The following is a 22075-nucleotide window of genomic DNA, read 5'->3' as shown; positions in this document are numbered from 1 at the left end:
TTCTCAACAGTTCTTAAGGGTATGGAATGTGTGTTTGTGTGTCTGTGTGTGTGTGTCTTTGTGTGTGTCTTTGTGTGTGTGTCACCTGTAGTTTCTGCAGCAGGACCACGTCAGCGATCTTGTCCTTCTCATGTTTGGCTTGTTTCGCTTTCCAGAACTGTTTCTGAGCCGAGTACCGACTCATGGGACAAACCTTGAACAGACAGTCTGAGTGACCACAGAACACAACACATGTAAAAATTATATCATCTTTAGTGTATTACAGTTTTAAACCTGGAGTCACATGACGCCCGGCTGTGATGTTAGTTCCAGACGGATGATTGGTCAGTGGGGTGTGCACCTGAAGCTAATTGGCAGTTTGGGTTTCAGAACATCAAACTGGTGAAGCATCTGACATTAATCCTATCTCTGAGTGACTGGTTCGTCCACAGAGGGTTTGTTTTAGCTTCCTGACCTGAAACCAAGTCTTCAGGTCGAAGAAGACCTCTGCAGGACGTGATTCACCGAACCCACAAACTCTCCGTCCCAAAGAAGGACAGTCTAGTCTCACCAGCACCTGCACCCATTGGGCGGCACTAGCTGTCAATCACACAGTACCCAACCCCCCCCCTCCCCACAATGCATACAGTGCTCGATGAAGACGAAGCATGGCAAACAACAACACGGAGTTTGCCTTGTTAAGATGTGATGTAACTACAAACGTGATGAAAACAGGACGAGTGCAGCAGGAGAGAAAACTCCGAAAAACAAACAGAGCTAAAAGGATACGAGAGAAAACCCGAAGAGAGCGAGACCAGGTCAATATTTACTCTCCTCCAGCAGATCCTGTATCCTAATAACTTCACTGAGTGTGTGTGTGTGTGCGTGTGTGTGTGTGTGTGTGTGTGTCTGCGTGTGTGTGTGTGTGTGTGATGTTGCTCTGGATTTAAAGTTTGTTCTACTTCTAAACTAGTTCAACTGAGCGACGTCCAGAAACTCAAACAGAGCAGATGGTAACACACTGCTTGTATATTCAATATATAAATGTCTGTGTGTGTGTGTGTGTGTGTGTGTGTGTGTGTGTGTGTGTGTGTATTTGTGTGATATCTCTGATGATTTCAGCTGGAAGCAATTCATGCTCATTTATTTATTATATTTCATAACGACACTGGAGGTTTACTTGGAGCCGTGTGTTTTTTACATCAGAGCTCGACTCAGAGTCAAACTCAACCCATTTCTATCAAATGACTTAAAACCTAAAAAATCCTCCATCTCTCAATAACAATAAAACAATAAAGACTTTTAATGAAACTCTGTCACGACTGTGAATATGACTCCGGTTTCATTTGAACTCTGAGTTTTAGAAACGCTGAAAAGGGAAAAACATGAAAACGCTACTGGACCCGTTTTAGTTTGAAAACTCCGGAGCTGCGTTTTATTCTGGATGGGAGAAAGTGAGATGTTTGGAAACGGTGACATAGACTCACAACCGGCTGCTGATTGGTTCTTTTCAGTCACAACGATTATAATATTCTATTCATCTTGCTTTTTTTCTCATCTTTCTATATCTGTGATCCTCAAATCTCTTTTTAACTGTTTCCTATTGATTGCCTTGAATTTCACATGCAAAGCAACTTGTAAAGTGTTTTTAAAAGGTGCTGTAATAAAGTTTACTATCATTATCACGTGACCCTTTTCAGGAAGAACACAACCAGCATCATCCGGGGGTTACAACACAACATGGATCCATTACATGCGGGGCTGGATTTTCAGTTGTAAAGAATCAATTAGTGAATTAACTCAGTGAAAAGGGATCAACCCAATAAATAAAACATAAGAATAAAACCGTTAATCCTGCAGCTGCTGTTCAGACTTTAACCAGCAGAGATTTATTCAAACACTTTCACCCGACATCAGCCGGGGTCCGACCAACTGCACCCATATACACACTGTGTGTGGATATATAAACATATACACAAAGCACACACTCTGACCTCTGAACTTCTTCGGAGGATTCTCCAAATCTCCGGCGGCGGGTTCGACCACACAGCGGTCATCTACCAACCTGTGGGCAGAAGAAGAAGAGACGTCAGGGAGCTGAAGGGTTAATCCAGGGACCTTCTCACCAGCAAGTAGAAAACACATCTCTGTGGGTTAATTATAACTTCAAGGGACTTTTTCAAGGTTCGTGGTGGATTTAGGTTCAGTTTGAGGAACGAATTATGTTAATGAGGGGTGGGGGGGCATTAGTGTAAATCCCTTCTACCATCAGTGTTTAGGAAACAGGTGGTGGGGGGGGGCTCAGTGGAGACAGACACACACACACTTAAAAAGCTCCTTTCAGGCAGCAGACAGAGTGCAGTCAGCAGGATTACCTGTCCATTCATACACACATTAACTGAATGAGTGTAGTTAACTGCAACTGAGGCCAGGTGTGTGTGTGTGTGTGTGTGTGTGTGTGTGTGTGTGTGTGTGTCTGTGTGTGTGTGTGTGTGTGTGTGTGTGTGCGTGTGGCCCTCATCTGAGATGTTGAAGTGTCTCAGGATCCTAATCACACAGGATGTGACTGGTTCATTGCTTCGGTTGACGGCCAAACCCATTACAAACCAGTTCAAAACCCAAAACCACAGCCCGTAAACAAAGCAGGTGTCTGCAAATGACTGAGAAGAAATATGAGAAGTGTCCGTCAAACGAGCTGCTTCACGAGCTCTGATCAAATAAACCTTCAAACTGTGACGGGCGTCAGCCAATCAGAGGAGAGCAGACCTCCCACAGAGAGCTGAGAGGTTCGACTGCACCGAGATGAACCAGGTCATCGATCTGAATTCTATATATTTGTTTTTATGTGTTCCCTTTGAATCTATAGTTTCTTTGTTATGCAGGTTTCATAGCAACATTGGTGCATATATCATATTGGTAATGTGATACTTCCTGATATCAGTGTTGGCCTCGGCTCAATTAAATCCATCAATCAGGCTCGAGTACATATTTCAGATTTTTTATGTTAAGGCTCAGAGATTAATTTAAATATGTAAGATGTCCTGGTTCAGAAGATGTTTAAAAGAGATATGATAAAAAAACGTAATGAACTTTATGAAAACATGTTTCTTTCCTTCCTGTTGTTCTGCTCCTACGTTTCTCTTCTCGTCTTTCTTTCACTTTCTGATATTTCCCAGGACACGTCTTCACTTTTCTCTTTTCCGTCTTTTCTCTCTCTCTCGTGTGTTTTCCCGTCATCGTTGCTTTAACCTCTTGATTTTGCATTCCTTCTCCTCCTCCCCTCCCCCCCCCCCTTCACCTCCACTCGTTCCCCTCTGAGGTCTTTCTCTTCTACCGCCCACAGAGATGACAGCAGCCTATCAGGTCTTTTGTGTGGCGTCCAGGTGTGAGTGTGTCTTCGAGGACGCCTCAGGTATGTGGACTTCATCAGCTCGACTTCTGTCTCTCTCTCTCTCGCTGTCTCTCTTTGTCTCTCTCTCTCTCTCTCTCTCTCGATCTCTTCATCTTCTTTATCCTTCATTAAACTCCCGCCGAGCGTCAGCGAATCAAAAATCATTGAATCTTTAAAATATTTGGGATTGGAGTTTTTGCATCAGACTGATGATTTGTGATATTTCACGTCAGTTCATCCTCTGAACTTATTGTTTTATTTCTCTAGAGCTGCTTTCACACATGATCTGAACTACAGACACCATCCAGATGTTTTCTGGAGGGGCTGCACGTCCGAGTCGGTTGCTCTGGATGTTTTCTGGATCTTTTCCTGCCGCCTCGTAGTAAAATGTCCGAGTGAGTCTGTGTGAGAGTTCAGCAGGAAAATGTGTGGAGCATTGACAGTGAAGTGAGCGAGTGGACGAGTGGACGAGTGGATGAGGATTCGAACACGTGACTGACACGTGGTTTGTTTTTGTTTTGCCTCCTCCTCCTCCCCCCCCCTCCCTCCCCCCGTCGTGCAGGACAATAGATTTGAATATGGATCCAGACATTTGAATACATGGAGGTGTTTTCCATCTCGGCTGAGAGACAGAACCTGCAGGACAACAACCCGAGTCCGTTTGGTCTCAGTGTGTCTGTCTCATGAAGACAAAGGGACGATGGAGAACTTCTGAGCTCAAGCTTCAGTTTAAATGTTCAACGTTCAGCTCGAGTGATTCAAACGGTTCTTTATTCCAGATCAGACTGAGAAAAGATTTACTTCATGGATCTTAGTTTGTGAACAGAGGCCCTGAAGTTTAGGGACTAAAGAATCTTATCTGACACGTCTCACGTCATCACCTACGTGGGCGGAGTCTAACTATTACATTACATTTCATTTAGCTCACGCTTTTGTCCAAAGCGACTTACATTTTTAGTACACTCCACATTTATGAGGGGCCATTCAGGGGTTCAGTATCTTGCCAAGGACACTTCAGCATGCAGATGATCGGGAATTGAACCGGCAACCTTCTTGTTGGAGAACGCTCACTTTACCCCCTAGGCCACACCGCCCCCTGTACTTGTCTGTGATTGGTTTGTAGACGGCGTCTGAAGTTGGCGTGTTGTCAGGTGTTTGTGTGTGTGTGTGTGTGTGGGGGGGGGGGGGGGGGGGGGGGGGGGGTAGTAGTCTTTCTGTTTGAATGGAGAACATGAACGAAGCGCCTTATCTGTTTGCCATAGTAACATCATGATGTCATTACTATCAGCATCAGCACCTTTAGGCACAGTACTCATCAGTACTCCACAATAATACAGTACTCCACAGTACACCACAGTACTCCACATTACTCCAGTACTCCACAGTATCACAGTACTCCACAGTTCTCCAGTACTCCACAGTACTACAGTACTCCACAGTACTCCACAGTAATACAGTACTCCACAGTGCTACAGTATTCCACAGTGCTACAGTATTCCACAGTACTACAGTAATCCACAGTATCACATTCCTTGACTATACTCAACAGTACTCCACACTACTACAGTACTCCAAAGTGCTACAGTACTCCACACTACTACAGCACTCCACACTACTACAGTACGCCACAGTATCACAGTACTCAACAGTACTCCACAGTACTACAGTATTAAAGTACTCCACAGTACTACAGTACTCCACACTACTACATTATTCCACAGTGCTACAGTACTCCACACTACTACAGTACTCCACAGTATCACAGTACTCAACAGTACTCCACAGTACTCCACAGTGCTACAGTATTAAAGTACTCCACAGTACTAGAGTACTCCATACTACTTCAGATGGACCAAATTAACGTCCTCGTGTTTCAAACGTTGTGTCGTCGGAGGTGAAGACTGCAGCTGCTTCCTCTTCTGTTTCTTCTTCTCTTGTTTAATAATGTCTCTACTTCCTGTGATTGGTCGAAAGTCGTTCCAGAGAGTTATTTGAGCTGGTCGAGATCAACTGGATCAACTGGTCTCAGAGCTGCTAACCAATCTAAAGTGACCACTGACGTCCTGAAGCAGACTTGGAAGTGATCAGGCTCATTCGTCAGGTCTTTGATCATTGATCTGAATTCTATATATTTGGTTTTATGTGTTTTCTTTTAATCTATAGTTTCTTTGTTATGCAGGTTTCACAGCAGCATTAGTGCATATATCATATTGATAATGTGATACTTCCTGATATCAGTGTTGGCATCGGCTCAATAAAATCTATCATCAGGCTCGAGTAAATACTTCAGATTTAGATTTTAAGGCCCAGAGATTATTTTCAGAGAAATTAATTTAAATATGTAAGATGTCCTGGTTCAGGTCTAAAATAAATATGATCAAAACTTAATGAACTTTATGAAAACGTGTTTCTTTCCTTCCTGTTGTTCTGCTCCTACATTTCTCTTCTTGTCTTTCTTTCACTTTCTGATATTTTCCAGACGTGTCTTCACTTTTCTCTTCTCTGTCTTTTCTGTCTCGTGTGTTTTTCCATCATCGTTGCTTTAAACTCTTGATTTTGCTTTGCATACCTTCTCCCCCCCCCCCCCCCCCCACCCCCTCTTCACCTCCACTCGTTCATCCTTTTCCTTTGTTCTGGTCTTTTCCCCTCTGAGGTCTTTCTCTTCTACCGCCCACAGAGATGACAGCAGCCAATCAGGTCTTTTGTTTGGCGTCCAGGTGTGAGTGTGTCTTCGAGGACGCCTCAGGTATGTGGACTTCATCAGCTTGACTTCTGCTCTCGCTCGCCCTCTCTCTCTGTCTCTCTGTCTCTCTTTCTTCTTCCTCTTCTTTATCTTTCATTAAACTCCTGCTCAGCGTCATCCAATCAAAACATTGAATCTTTAAAATATTTTGGATTTAGTTAAAAAAAAAATGTGTGGAGCATTGACAGTGAGCGATTGGACGAGTAGATGAGGATTCGAACACGTGACCGACGTGTGGTTTGTTTTTGTTTTGCCTCCTCCCCCCCTCCCTCCCCCTGTCCTGCAGGACAATAGATTTGAATATGGATCCAGACATTTGAATACATGGAGGTGTTTTCCATCTCGGCTGAGAGACAGAACCTGCAGGACAACAACCCGAGTCCATTTGGTCTCAGTGTGTCTGTCTCATGAAGACAAAGGGACGATGGAGAACTTCTGAGCTCAAGCTTCAGTTTAAATGTTCAACGTTCAGACCCTGAAGTTTAGGGACTAAAGAATTTTGTCTGACATATGTCTCACGTCATCACCTACGTGGGCGGAGTCTACCTATACTCGTCTCTGATTGGTTTGTAGATGGCGTCTGACGTTGGTGTGTTGTCAGGTGTGTGTGTGTGGGGGGGGGGTAGTCTTCCTGTTTGAATGGAGAAGATGAACGAATCATGATGGTATTACAAGCAGCATCAGAACCTTTAGGTGCAGTACTCCACAGTACTCCAAAGTAATACAGTACTCCACAGTACTCCAGTACTCCACAGTGCTACAGTACTCCACAGTACTCCAGTACTCCACAGTGCTACAGTACTCCACAGTGCTACAGTACTCCACAGTACTCCAGTACTCCACAGTACTCCACAGTGCTACAGTACTCCACAGTACTGCTGTACTCCACAGTCGGAGGTGAAGACTGCAGCTACTTCTTCTGTTTCTTCTTCTCTTGTTTATTGCTGTCTCTACTTCTTTTGATTTGTCCATTAGTCATTCCAGAGTTATTTGAGCTGTTCCAGATCAACTGGATCAACTGGTCTCAGAGCTGCTAACGAATCAGACATGACCACTGACGTCCTGAACCAGACGTGGAAGCGATCAGGCTCATTTGTCAGCTCTTTGATCAGAGGAGGAAATTCTCCTTGTTCCCGACGACTTCTCAGGATCCGATGGAACCGATGTTCTCTTCTTCTTTTTTCAAGAAGTGAGAGGAAACTGAATGATCCCCAGTGCTTCACTCCATTTTATCTCTTTCTGACAACTTATCAATGAACAGAATAATCAACCATCAGACTCAAACTTGATGTGTTCAGAGCTTCCAGCCCGTTGGTCTGGACCGAGGCCTTGAACCTTTCTCACCTGACATTCAGATTCAGACTAAACCGAAGAGTCCGAAGGTCGGAGTCAAACCAGGTGTGAACGAGTCCTGACTGTGTTCTTTGTGATTTCAGTGTCCGACTCCAGGTGGGTGGTGTTTTCTCTGTTTGATTACACGGGCGGAGGTTCAGGATTATTTACATTTCTGCTTCCTAACTTCCTGCCAGGGGCTGTTACCATGTTTGTGGTTAGCAGCTTAAGTGTTTGACTGTTAACTGCAATGTCCCAATACAATAACAATAATAACAAACTAATATAACATAATACTATTATGACACTAATATAATAATAAACACTGGTATTTGAGTAGTGTTCTTCACCTAATAAAAAGTAAATTATAATAGATGTGATATTGCCTTGGTGTTATAAAACCCCACAGGTCTATTTAAAAAGGTTTTAATTTTCTATTTGAAGGAAAATAAAGTTTGATTTCTTCAAAGTTTTAGTTCCACGTCATAAATTCAGGGTCAGTAGATCTGAGTCGACTTCAGAGATGTCGGGATGAACAGATGAACAGAACCAACTCTGAGTTGGGGGGCTGATGTCCATACTGACAAATTGGTCAATATATTAATATTAAAAAAATTAACATATCAGTTAATATAGATGCTGTTAATGATTTATCTGTCAACAGATGAATCAGTCAGATATTTTCTAACTTTATTCAAAGGAAACAGGTAACGTGAGAGATTAGCTGACGAGCGATAAATGTCCGGAGGGAGTCGACCACGCTCTGACCTTTCAGATGTCGGGTCGACCTGATTAACAGACGTCTGAACTTTATTCTGGAGGCGACAGGAAGTCAGTGATGTGACATTAAAACTGGGATTGTGTTTGTTTTCTTGCAGTTTGCAGCAGCTGCAGAGTGAAAAAGCGAAAAACTCTCTGTTCACACCTGCATTAACTAACCCACACACATCCTCGTCGGGAGAAGATCGTTTCAGCGTGTGTGTGTGTCTGTGTGCGTGTGCTTGTGTGTGTGTGTGTGTGTGTGTGCGTGTGTGTGTCTGTGTGTGTGTGTGTGTGTGTGTGTGCGTGTGTGCGTGAAGCTGCTGTTTTCACTGAGCAAGTGAAAGTCAACGATGGAGTGAAGAGAAACCAAAAAAGGTCAAGATCGAGTCCCACACACCGAACACACACACACACACAGAGAAAGAGACACACAGAGACACACCCACCCACTAGACCACAGCACAGGAAACAAACACGCACACACACACATACACACACTGGCACAATGGAAATCTCTCTTGGACATACTTTGTACCACTTCCTTTTCCTGCCATACAATTAGACATTGCCGCTGCCACTGTGTGTGTGTGTGTGTGTGTGTGTGTGTGTGTGTGTTTGTGTGTGTGTGTGTGTGTGTGAGTGGGTGTTAAAGGTTGTATCATAGACTGGGCAGAGTAGACATAGAACAAAAATAAGAATGGGTAGAAAAATAAAATTCCTATGAACGAGAAAAAAAGGATGTAACATTGAAAGTCTGCCCCCGCTGGTGAAAGAACAGAACACACGTCAGGAGACATTTAAAAGATCCTCAGAAGGAATCTGAAGAAGATCTGAAACGTCACCGGCTCATTAAAGGATTAAAAAAGAAAAGTAAAATCCTCAGAGATTAAACGAGCAGTGGAGCAAATGATATACAGAAAGGTCAAAAGGTCACTAAAACATTAGGGGTTTTTCCTCTGGGGAGCAGGAACGAAATTAAAGGACACCTAACTCATGATTGTTGGGAATAAGGAAATATTGAATGGGAAGAAGATATATTGAGCTGAATGTTGTTTTACATGGTGTTGAACGTTTTATGTTAAATATGTCAAATGAGTCAGTCCCTGGTGTCGGGTGAATGATCTGGTCTCTCTGGAGTTTCCCTGTGGATTTTATCTGCTCTGTGATGTTTGGACTGAAACACACGTGGTTAATTATTGTGAACATCCCAGGGTTTGATCGATGCTTCACGCTCGAGCCACAGGTGAAACTGAACCGGCACCAGATCCACGGACCAGATCCCGCTCCTCATCCAGCTCCTCTGGGTCCAGTCCAACGAAGAACCCACTCCTGCTCAACTTGAAATCCATAACCCCCCCCCGACCTGTGGGACCTTCTCCGTCCCTGCAGCTCCTCCCGAGCCTCAGATGCTCCTCTCTGCTCTGCACCTCCACTCTGAAACTCCTCACAACCCAAACCACATCTGTCCCTGGATCTGCTTCTAGTCCCTCTGGTCTTCACGTATGATGTCATGACTTTGACATCGGCCCTAGCAGACAGGAAACGTGCTAAAAAGGGCGAGAGCCTCCGTTTCGATCTCCACTCAAGGAGCTTCTCAGGTTTTCGTCACGCTCGACATCGCGTGCCCATCAGAACCCTTTCAGGAGGAGCTCTCTCTCTCTCTCTCTCTCACCCGGGCGTCTCGTTTCCATCTCTGCTGATCTGAGCAGATAAAACCTGGAGTGGTTCGACCCGCGAGGGAATGAACATGGTTTTCATTCAGATTCAGACATAAGCCAGATGTCAGAGGGTTTTCTGACCTGCACTGAACTCTGGAGAATCTCCTGAAATTATCATGAGAGGCTGAGAACACAAACGTCCGAGTCGGTTCCTCCTGCCGGCCTCTCAGAAGGAGCCGGTGTGAGTCTCCTGAGGATTTAAAGAGGTTTCACTCCTCTTGTGTCACTCATGTAGTCGTGAGGTGTTTGTGTGTCTCTTGTGCTTATTAAAGATGTGTTGATCTCCACAGATTAGAAACCAGACGTGGAACAATCAAACAAAAACGTTATTATCACTAATGTTGTCAGGCTTCAGGCCACAACTGAGGAGTGAGACACAAACTGAAGGGAAATGATGATGAATGGAGATATTTTACTAAACTGACATAAACAAAGAAAAAAAAACTAAATATCCTTTATTATACTTTTAAATTCCATTTGAATTCCAATTGAACAATCTGATAAAAGATGATGAGCCTGGATATGAAAGTTTCAGACAATTTACTGCTGTGTATGTGAGTGTGTAAGAGAGAGTGTGTGTGTGTGTGCGTGTGTGAGTGTGCGTGTGTGTGTGTGTGTGTGTGTGTGAGAGAGAGAGAGAGTGTGTGTGCGTGTGTGTGTCTCCTATAGAAAATAAAGTGTTGAAATGTACCTTTATTACCTGAGCTCTGGCTTCACATTAATAATTAACAAGTGTTTTATTCTTTGCCAGTGGCGGGACACTGAGCTCACATCAGCCCAGGTGTTGTCCTCCACAGGTGAGGCACAGACAGACAGGGACACAGACACACACACAGACACACACACACAGACACATAGACATAGATAGAGACACAGACAGAGACAGGGACAGACTCACCCCAGGGTGCTAATGAAGCCGTTGACGGATCCTTCTGCATACAGAGACACGATGTCTCCGATGTGAAGGAAACTGGAGGCAGAGTCCGACATCCTGCAGCTGATCCGGGACCAGCACAGAGACACGAGCCGCAGGTGGAGGACGAGAGGAACTTTGTCCTCAGTTCTTCTCGTCTTCCTCTGTCCTCTTCAGTCTTCCTCTGTCCTCCGTGTCTCGGGAGAAACTACAAGTTGAGTCTCCCTCTCTCAGCCACTGCCGGGTTCTGCACGACAGACTCACAACTGCACAAACCTGACACACGCACACACTCTGACAAGCGGCTGAGGACTCCGTGTCACACACACTAGTCCTGCGAGTGTGTGTCTGTGTCTGTCTGTGTGTAAAAGTGTGCACACACGGAGGTGAAGAGACAATACCGTCTCTCTCTCTCTCTCTCTCTCTCTCTCTCTCTCTCTCTCTCTCTCTCTCTCTCTCTCTCTCTCTCTCTCTGTGTGAGTTTGTGTAGGAGAGCGTGCGTCCGTGTGCGTGCACGCGGAGGGCTCCTGTAATAAAAACCAGGAAGTGAAGTGTTGAGAACTGACAGAACAACTGCCGCGGGGGGCGCACGCGCGCATCTGCACACACGCACGCATGCAACACAAGCTGCAACCATGCGGAGCGGGTCGTACCAGCAGGGTCGCGTGCACGGGCGCGTCACAGTCCCCTTCAACCAAAACAAACACGTTTAGTGACAGGAACGGAAACAACGTAGATACAGGTTCAACAGATCGATTCACTCAACATCTGTTTCTCTGATGAAGCAGAAACTTCTTTGGACCAAGATGAAGAAAAGCAGATCAGAGAATAAGATTATTATCATTATAATGTTGTTTTACTGTGAGAACAGAGTTGTAATACTACAATAAACAAAAAAGCTATAATCTTACGAAAATAAAGATATAATTTTACCCGTTCTTTTCTCAGTCTGATATTTAAGCCGCGTTCCATTTGACCCCCGAGGCTGAAGTGGTTGTGACTCACAAAGTGGGAAATCCAAAATTGCCGCTCTGTTTATCAACAATAGTGAAATCTGTAGTAATTACTGTTTACTACGATGTTATCATGTGTGATATGCAGCGTAATGCGTTGTTATGAACTGGTTCTGCTAACAATGGCTAGCTGGCTAACGTTAACAGTGGTATCAAGGTCCTGCTAAAAGAAAATAACTGATCAGAGACAGTTGAACAAACATCAGTGATAAGATCGACCTGAAAAGACAGAAACCATCTTTGACCAACATTTATTTAACATGCAGTTGGTCCATGTCCCATCTGCTGACATGGAGGAGGCGGGGTTTATGAACTGTACTGAAGCCAGCCACCAGGGGGCGATCAAGAGGATTTGACTTCACTGTTGGGACTTGTCATGTCGTCCATCTTTATTTACAGTCAGTTGACTGATGAGTGTTGAGAGACTGAAGGAGCTGACGTGGAGGAAGGCGTTGTCGCGCTGCGTCTTGTTTGTGTTCACACTTTTGTGTTTTTATGTTAATTCCTGATTCTACGTATTTCTACATAATTTAAAGTCGCTTGTCTCTGGGATCTGAAAACTGAGGCGACAGTTTTCATGACGCGAGCTGCAGCTGGTGAAGATGGCAGATGAGGAAGTTTGTGGTTTTGTCGTAAACCACAGTATTTGATGAGACTGTGTGAAGACATGTCAGAATGAAGAGGTGAAGTGACTAAGTACATTTACTCACTGAAGCAGAATCGAGAGCTATTTGAAATTCACTTCACTTAAAAACTTTGAGTTAGTTCTTCTGCTCCAGAAATATTTATGGTTTGTCTCCACAACTCGTTTGAAAACTTTAGACACTTCAAAGTTTAGAAACAAAATATATTTACCAAACAACATCTTCATGTTTCTACCAGCTACAGCTGAAAGTGTTTAACAACTGGTAAATGCATCAATAGTAAACGTGTTTATGTTTCTATCTGCAGAGTTAGTAGTTAAATAACAACTTTAAGTACATTTTTCTGACTTTACTATTTGTGTGTGTGTGTGTGTGTGTGTTTGTGTTTGTGTGAGAGTCATGCTGACTGGACTTCCTGTTTCAGCTGTTAAAGCAGCAGGTTATTAAACAGAAGAATGAGGCTCAATGAGCTGCCTCCATCATGAGAGTGGCTACTGGGGCTGACACACACACACACACACACACACACACACACACACCCACACCCACACACACGCTCACGCACACAGATGTAGAAAGACTGTTGTGGCCATTTGAATTTGATGTTAAAGTTTCTTCCAGTGGTTTGTATTCTACACTTTGACATCGGTTCGTCTCTCGTCCGCGTTCTGATCACAAATCAAGAACAAGAAAACAAAAACATTCAGATACTTGTTCTTTTTGAATATATGACACAGAACAGGCAGCAGGAGCTTATATTCAAAGATTAATTCATCTAATAATATGCTAATTCTATGATAAACTCTTAAAACATCTGTAAAAGTAGTTTGTTGTGTGACTTGCTATATATATATAGTTGTAGTTCATAATATTTTTTTATAATTATCAACTTTTAATAAACAATACTTATCAGGCCGAACAACAGAAGAGCATTTTATGGATGAAACGTGTTCGTAGGATCAACAAAATAAAAGTCTGTGTTTTTAAGTTTATCCAGAAAGAGACGGAGCAAACTAGCACCGTGTTTACAATTAGTAGTCTGCTCACTCCACCCGCCCTGTCCATTAATAGATATATGGTGTGTGTGTGTGTGTGTGTGTGTGTGTGTGTGTGTGTGTGTGTGTGGTTTCCATGGAGACAGCGTGCAGTCTGGGGGTCTCTGGTCACCGTGGCGATGGATAAAATGAATTAATGGCTCAATTGTTTGTTGTGAGGTGAAGAACTTCCGTTCAGGCTTATGGGAGAAATCTAGACCCCTGAGTGTGTGTGTGTGTGTGTGTGTGTGTGTGTGTGTGTGTGTGTGTGTGTGTGTGTGTGTGTGTGTGTGTGTGTGTGTGTGTGTCTCTGTGTGTGTGTTTTCTACAGAGGCGATCACAACGTTAACTCCTGAAACTCAACCAACCAGTTACTAATGTGATGTCAGTGATCGATATCAATTCCAAAGTCTGTTTTTAGGCCAAAACGTAAATGACAGCTCACAGAAAGGTGAAGGCAGCGTCTCAATGGCCCCCTGGTGGCTGGCTGCAGTATGAGTCATAAACCCTGCCCCCTCCATGTTAGCAGAGGGGACATGGAGCAAAATACAAATGTAAGTACGTGTTAAATAAATGTTTCTAAAAGAAGGTTCCTGTCATTTCAGGTCGTTCTGTAGAGTGTGTGTGGGGGGGGGGGGGGGGGGGGGTAAACGGTTGACTCTTGGCAGTTTAAAAACAGTAAACACACTTAAACTAAAGGGGTCACAGAACTGAAGGTAAAGAGAAACAGATCCTGACCCACAACTCTATAAGTTATTTATTTAAAATGTATAATGTTTCCTCTGAGTTCTGATAAGGAAATGTCGACTTACTTAAAAGTTTTGTGTCAATGACGAATTGAAACAACAATTAATCTTTATTAATGAGAAAAGTGAACTTTAGCACTGTTGAATCATCGAAGGTAAATAAAACATCTTTGACCAAAGTTAATAAGAAAATCATATTACGTCAAAATACTTTCTGTATCTCGTCCTTTAAAGTATTAAATTTAAAAGGCTAGAGAGAGAGAGAGTGGATCTTTCTCTGACTGTACATCACGTGCTATTGAGTGTGTCTGTGTGTCTGTTTGTCTGTGTGTGTGTGTGTGTGTGTGTCTGTGTGAATGTGTGTGTGTGTGTGTGTGTGTGTTTGTGTTTGAGTAGTAGTACAGTACCTTTTGAACTGATGTGGGCTCAGTGGATGGACAGATTTAGAAAAAGACAGCTGTCTAAATAGGGAGAAGATCTTAAAAAAAAAATATGTGAAAGGGGGGGGGGGGATTTTCCATTAGAAGCTGAACATGATGGACGAGGTCGTTTAACTGGAGCGAAGCGATGAAGAGGAGGAGGAAGAAAACGAGTCATTATGAAAAGTGACAATCTTAAAAACACGGAGATCATGATGAATTATGAAATGTTCAGCTACAAACTAACGTAAAGGGGATTATTCTGTTATTTTTATTCAAATTATTGAGTGAAGAAATAGAGTACAAGGTTTTTTAAGTTTAAATCAAAAGACTCTTGTTCATACATCCTTATAAACATTACATGAACATACTATGAGAGCGCATTGGGCCACATTGACGATTGTTAGAGGGGGAGTGTCAGGAGATGAGTCCGTCACCTGCGCTAAGGCTAGCTTAGCTATTTGAATACAGGCCCAAGGGAAGCTAACATTAGCACAGGTGAGCTACTAGCATCCCAACATACGTAGCAGGACAAGAAGCTAGCGTATCAATTGTACAGTAACTAAATAAACCCTACCTCCTCCGTGTTAGCAGATGGGACATGGAGCAAAGTAAAAGTCTGTTTTATGATATAAAAACAGGTCTGACGTCATGATTGACAGCTGAGACTTGTGATTGGTCTGATGGGTTTCCTGCAGGCGTTACAAGTGGCTCCTTCCAACCACTGCAGAGGAAGAGGGGTCAAACATATGATTAACAGACATTCAAAAACAAAATAACATCTCGGCTGCGAAATTCAGACTCTCGGCTCCGTCTCATCTGAAATCAAAACGTTAAATCAGACGAGTTCGTGAACCAGTGACCAGCTGCAGCCTCGAGGTCTGATGGGCCTGTGTGTGTGTGTGTGTGGGGGGGGGATGATGAGTTCTCAGGTTGTGTTTCAGCTGCAGCTTCGCTCCAAACCAAACACGACCGTCGGCTCCAGGAGATTTAGACTGGATTTAAGGCAAAGGAGGAATTTCACGCTCTGTTGTTTAACACCAACATTTTCCACAGACCTTCTCCCCCTTATAAGGTGTGCGTGTGTGTGCGTGTGTGCCAGTGTGTGTGTGTGTGTGTGTGTGTGCGTTGACCCATGCCGCCCTGCATGTCTTTCCACTGGAGAGACTGACAACCTTATATAGAGCTGCAGGAGCCGAGTGGACTGAGCTGAGCGGTGTGACCATGTGCAGCTCGTCCACTCACCTGACGGCTCGATGCTCGGAGGCTGGAGCACCTGTCACATGTCGCCTGTCACCTGTCGCCTGTCACATGTCACCTGTCACCTGTCCGTCACTGACATACCGAACATGGATTTAAGAAGGTAAAGACCCTGTGTTCTGTGGATGTCAACCAGAGACTGCAGAGAAAGATGGACGACAGGGAAACTCCCTCAAGTGTAGTAGAGGTCATGAACCCCACCTCCTCCATGTTGCAGATTTGGACACATGAAATACAATTTCCTCTGAGATGTTTTCTGGCGTTAATAAAGCTTCAGATGAGTTAATGGTGCTCTCTCTCTTTTCCAGGCTTTATGAGTTGGGACAGATGATCCCCCGCATAATTCAGACAAGCAGCCACACGTCCTGAGACGCTGACAGATGAGGAACCATGACTCAGCAGAGAAGTTTGCTCTGGTTAATTCAGCCTAAACACACAGGAAACACTTAAACACATTAATGATATTAAAGTTAATCTTCCAGAGAGTCCTGGAAATCCATTTTCCACTGTTGAACTGGGTCAGAGGTGCGATGGCAGCGGTTTACATTGTATTGCATGCACAGCGCCCCCTGGTGTGTCCTGGATCAGGTGAGGTAGTTACAGTTGAGTGATGTGTGTCAGGGTGAGTCAGACACTGGAGCTCAGATTTTAATGACTGTCCTGGATGAACAAGTTAATACAAGTTGAAAATCTAAAGTCTTCACTTCAGACACGGACAGTGAAGATACAGTTTAGTGTCAGAGTTGAAATGTGAAAAATTATGAATAAACAAATAAATTCATGTTTTACTGGAAAGTTCAACAGCAGAAGATTCGTCTGTGGATCTGAAGTCTTTCACATCTAAAGAAGCAGCAGAGTGTGTGTGTGTGTGTGTGTCTGTGTGTGTGTGTCTGTGTGTGTGTGTGTGTGTTTGTGTGTGTGTGTATGAAACAACCAGCGATAGCACAATCATCCATTATGACCTTTGACCTCTCACTCCTGCTTGTTGTATGTTATCAAAGACTCTGAAGGTTGAGACGTTCATCCCCTCATTCAGTTTCACGATACAATGTCGCCATCCAGTGGCAGAAAGTTGAACTGCAGCTCTGTGACAATCCAGACTAATTTATATGAAATATTCATTCATCAGTGTTATTTCAATTTAAATCATTTTAAATCAGAAACTCAGAGAAGATTTGTGACTTAATATAAATCCGATAATTCGTGTGTGTGAGAGGATTTTACAGGTTTGTGTTTTCAGTGGGAAACAACGAGCTCAGTTCAGAAGTGAGCGATAAAAACTTAGAATAAGAATGAAAATATACAATAACAATCCAATTAAAGAGAATAATCACAGGAACAGACACCAAAAGAACATATGAAGTTTTAAATTGTGTTGACATTTGGATAACAAACTTAATTCATGTGGATGTTTCCTGAAGAAGTAAGTTTTTTTCAGTGCAGTTCCCACTTCATTCAACACTAGGGGGCAGCAGAAAAGAGTATTTCAATGTGTGTTGAACTCTGGACTGTGTATGAGTGTGTGTAAGTGTGTGTGTGTGTGTGTTTGTGTGTGTGTGTGTGTGTATGTGTGTGTGTGTGTGTGTGTGTGTGGTCAAGGAATAACTCATATTGTGGGGACTTGTCTGTCTGTGTGTGACATTGTGACTGGTCCTCACAACTTTGGGCTCTGTGTGTGTGTGTGTGTGTGTGTGTGTGTGTTTATGTGTGTGTGTGTGTGTGTGTGTGTGTGTGTGTGTGTGAAAGAGAGAGAGGAAAAAAGCAGCAAACAAACGTGAACATGTATAATTGTGCAGACTAATGTGTGAGTCTCTGTGTGTGCCAAGCTTGTTTGTATGCCTGTGTTTGCTTGCCCGTGTGTGAGTGAGTGTCTGTGTGTGTGTGTGTGTGTGTGTGTGTGTGTGTGTGTGTGTGTGTGTGTCCTGACAAAGGCTCCATCCAGCCATGCTGCAGAGGGCTGCTTGTTCCAGAGACCCTCAGAGCTCCAAGACGCCCAGTCTCTCCACCGCAGAGCCCGGACCCAGCCGCCCGACACGGACCCTCGCCCGGCCCCCGGCCCCCGGCCCGACTCCTGCAGCTCCAGCAAAACCTGTTCGGATCACTAGTGGACGGAAGTAACAAGGGATGAGCTTTAAACTGGGAAAGTTTGGAGGCTAACTGGGAGTTTAAACAGAGAGAGAGAGAGAGAGAGAACAGAGAGGAGAAGACTTCTGTCTGGACTACAGGTCTTTAAATCATCAAATCAGAATCTGGATTTGTCGACACTACAAAACAAACTATCACCTCCTCGGCATCCTCCAACGTTTTGGAACAAGGTTTTGGAAACATTGTTTTTCACCACTTTTTGCAGTTATTTTTTTGTTGTCACGTTTTTTAAAGTGTGAAATTAGCTGACACATCGAACATATCTGGTTTGTGTCATGGCTGCCGGCCTGTGGCTGTGTGTGGTCCTGCCGCTGCTCCTCACGGACGCAAAGAGCTTCGAGCAGCACGACAGTCGGCGTGACGCCCCTGGTAAACCCTCGTCTGGTGTCAAACTGGAACCGCTCTGGACCAAACAGGTCAGAGGTCAGGATGACACCCACACCCCCGACCAGAGCCTCCCCCTCCCTGAGCTGCTGGATTTGGACGTTGAGCGTCACCGCCGTCTGACCCGCGGCGCCGACGAGGACGAGCAGCAGTCCACCTTCAGCCAGTCCTTTGAGAACGACTCGGTGACCACGCCGCAGGCCACCGAGCTCCACCACGTGACCGACGAGGGTCATGATGTCGATGAGGTCAATGACCACGGGAACACCTCCAGCTCCACCCCCCCGGGCCTCTTCAACCCGTTCTACCCGCTGGTGGAGAGCTCGTACGCCGCCTACGCCGTCATGGTCCTGGCGGGCCTGGTGCTGGCGGTGGGCGTGGTGGGGAACATGGCGGTGATGTGCATCGTCTGGAACAACTACTACATGAGGTCCTCCTGGAACTACCTGCTGGCCAGCATGGCATTCTGGGACTTCTTGGTCCTGGTGCTCTGCCTCCCCGTGGTGGTCATAAACCAGCTCTCCCATAGGAGGATCCTGGGTGACATCACCTGCCGTATGGTGCCTTATATGGAGGTGGGTGGGGCTTATTCTAAGGTGGGAGGGAGTCGATGTGACAGCTTTGAACTTGTTCCCTTTCATTTTGACATAAACACTGACATTTGAAGGTGGTGCTCATATTATCTGAACTGGTGACACGTTATTTGCCAGCTCACCGAGTGGTTTGAGATTTGGGATTTGAACCCAAGCTGCTCTTGAGAGTCGGTTGTGATGGTAACCTGTTACCCAGACCACTGGAATGTCCTGCTGCTGCTCTCATGGTTTGACAGGAACAAATTTGGGGGGGAAATGTTTTTGTATGATGTGTGACCCCGTCTCTGGCGGCCATGTTGGAGACCCTGAGGTCCGGGAACAGCTGATCATCTCAATCAGCCTCAATGCAGCCTGCGCTAAAATGAGGAAGGTGGAGCATCTTAGGAAGTTAAACTTTAGTAAAGTAGTTTTTGTCTCTTTCTAAAAAACACATCTGATTCCTGTTGATGCTACTGTGGAAATATAACGCTACACAAGGCCTATCAAAATAAAATACAGATTAAATGGCCTGTTGAAACAAAAGCTGAGACATTACTAAACCTTTTGTGTTGGAATATACTTTAACAAGGAGCTAATGTTAAAGTTTGTGTTGACACCTAAATTACACGGCTATTCTCGACAAAGGGCCAAGGGCAATTTAGGTGTTTGAATCACTTAAATATGAAACGTAAATAGTTAGAACGTTAGTTAGAACAAAAACTTAAAATCAAATGTGAACTCCTTTGTGATTTTCATAAAAACAAGCTGTGGTCGTTTATTGTCGGTTCCGGTCGCAGGTTCTTCGGCGTCTTTTAAGAGCTTCAGCGAGACGCTTTGAATCATGGGTATTCTTTCTTGTCAACTCCCAGTGAACTGATAGTTCCTAGTTCCCTTTGAACCGAGCGTGATGGTTCTATATGGTTTGGGTTCTCATTCACTTCCCAGTTCACTACTGGACGATCGGAACGCACCCAATCAATGCAGAGTTCCTTCTTCTTCTGGTGTTTGCTTCTTAAGTTACCAAACAGCTTCTGATGCGATATCACCCCCTTGTGGACTGGATGAGAGTCGACTCTGCTCTCAAGGTTAAGAAGTGTTAATGCCGCCAGCGTTCAACCCTCAACTCTTTTATTTTGATCCCATGTGTTGTTGGAGATATATGTCTTTCCTTATAGCAAGTATTTTAATGGTACAGATAGTTAAATTACATGTAACATGAGATTTTAGATTCAACTTTTGTTTTTTAGCAGCAACAGAGGGGTTTAATATTTATATTTTGATTCCAACGTTCTTATTTGTGTCCAGTGAGTTTGCTGTAGGTGTTGCATGTGCAGGTGAAGGAGTGTTTAGAGTCTTTAAGATCAGCACATATGTACTGACCACTGACCTGAGACCACAGTCTTTAAATCCAATCTGTTTGATAAAGAAATGACAGGTTCGGATTTTCCTATGTTGAGAAATGAAATCTCTCTCATTTAGTCCAGTATGTTGAAGCACCTTTGTTCTCCTTGTCTGTGCAGGTTGTGTCTCTGGGCGTCACCTCCTTCACCTTGTGCGCTCTGGGGATCGATCGTTTCCACGCCGCCACCTCCTCGTCCCAGCCGAAGGCCCGGCGGGTGGAGCGCTGCCGCTCCGTGCTGCTGAAGCTGGTGCTGGTGTGGCTCGCCGCTCTGCTGCTGTCCAGCCCAGAGATCTTCTTGTGGCAGTTCAGCCAGGCCGTGTCCCCGTCCACCGGCCGGCTGGTGGACTCCTGCATCATCACCCCCACCTCGCCTCTGTCCCTCCACCTGCCGGACTCCCTCCACTCGCTGCTGCTCAGGTATCACCAGGTGAGCGTCTCTTCTGACCCTGATAACTACCGGACTCGACTCTCATGGCATCAGGACTGTTCTCCTCTTTGCTATGAGGAGCTAAGTCGGTCCTGCTACATATCACAGTCCAACATCTTCAGTGACCTTTTCACTCCTGAAAGTCTGAAGCTTCATGTTTATTCCACAGTTTCATCTGATCTGTTAGTTCTGGTTTCACGCACGTCCTATCATCATCACCTACGTGGGCGGAGTCTACCTGTACTTGACTCTGATTGGTTTGTAGACAGCATCTGACTTGGGCGGGTTGTTAGTTTGGGGGGGGGGGGGGGGGGGTTACTAGTCTTTCTGTTTGAAAGGAGAAAGTGAACGAAGAGGTTGCCGATGTAGTATCATGACATCACCCGTATTCTGTGCGTCTCTTTCAGGGTCGGATGTGGTGGAGCTTCGGCAGCTACTTCTGCCTCCCGGTCCTCTTCACCATCCTCTGCCAGATGGCGACTCGTAACGTCAACAGCGACTACAGCTCCGCCAGAAGCAGCGCGACCACGATGACCGCTCCTCCAATCAGAAGCGTCAGCAGCACCAGGCGGTGGAGCGGCAGCTGAACTGCACGCTGCTGGCCTTAGCGGTGGTGTACGGCATCTGCGCTCTGCCCGAGCACATCTGCAACATCACACTGGCCTACACGCACATCACCGTCTCTGAAGACACGGCCGCCATGTTGGCTCTGCTACATCACTTCCTGTTGTTCTTCAAGTCATCGGTGACCCCTGTGCTGCTGCTGTGTCTCTGTAAGGTGAGTCAGAGACAACACACACAACCAAAGGGCCTGAAGCCTGTTCTCTGGTGGATGACCAGTAGGAACCACTGGTTTAAAAGAAGTCAGTTTCTATAGGAGTCTAGAAAATGATAACTTCCCTCTTTATAACGTCAGTAAACAATTTCCTCAGGAGTTTGTGTCTCGATGTCTAGATTCAAGTCTTCTTCAATACAGCAGATGTTCATTTGGTAATTAGGATCCATTAAGAGTCAAATGTTAAAGCACCTGATACTTTAGGGTCTGGTCTCATGAGTCCATTTGGCTTTTGTAGGTGGGCGTGTCCTCAAGTTCTCAGGCTCCATCTCCGTTTCTCAGAACATGGTTACTTCTGCTTTGAATAAAACCAAGATGGCGCTGAACAAAACGTCAAACTGAGGCTTCACAGACAC

The 22075-nt window shown here is 44.8% G+C and overlaps 2 pseudogenes; one reads left to right on the top strand and one right to left on the bottom strand.

Moving 5' to 3' along the window:
• The window catches only part of LOC128441849 (inositol 1,4,5-trisphosphate receptor type 3-like), a 13365-nt pseudogene extending 2450 nt beyond the window's left edge, over nt 1-10915 (bottom strand).
• Nucleotides 10916-18374: 7459 nt separating this feature from the next.
• The window catches only part of LOC128441848 (G-protein coupled receptor 37-like 1), a 6640-nt pseudogene continuing 2939 nt past the window's right edge, over nt 18375-22075 (top strand).

This window comes from Pleuronectes platessa, chromosome 6 (genome assembly GCF_947347685.1).
Source record: "Pleuronectes platessa chromosome 6, fPlePla1.1, whole genome shotgun sequence".
NCBI lineage: Eukaryota > Metazoa > Chordata > Actinopteri > Pleuronectiformes > Pleuronectidae > Pleuronectes > Pleuronectes platessa.
The sequence above is the reverse complement of the archived record's forward strand: the minus strand, read 5'-3'. Positions and strand labels throughout refer to the sequence as shown.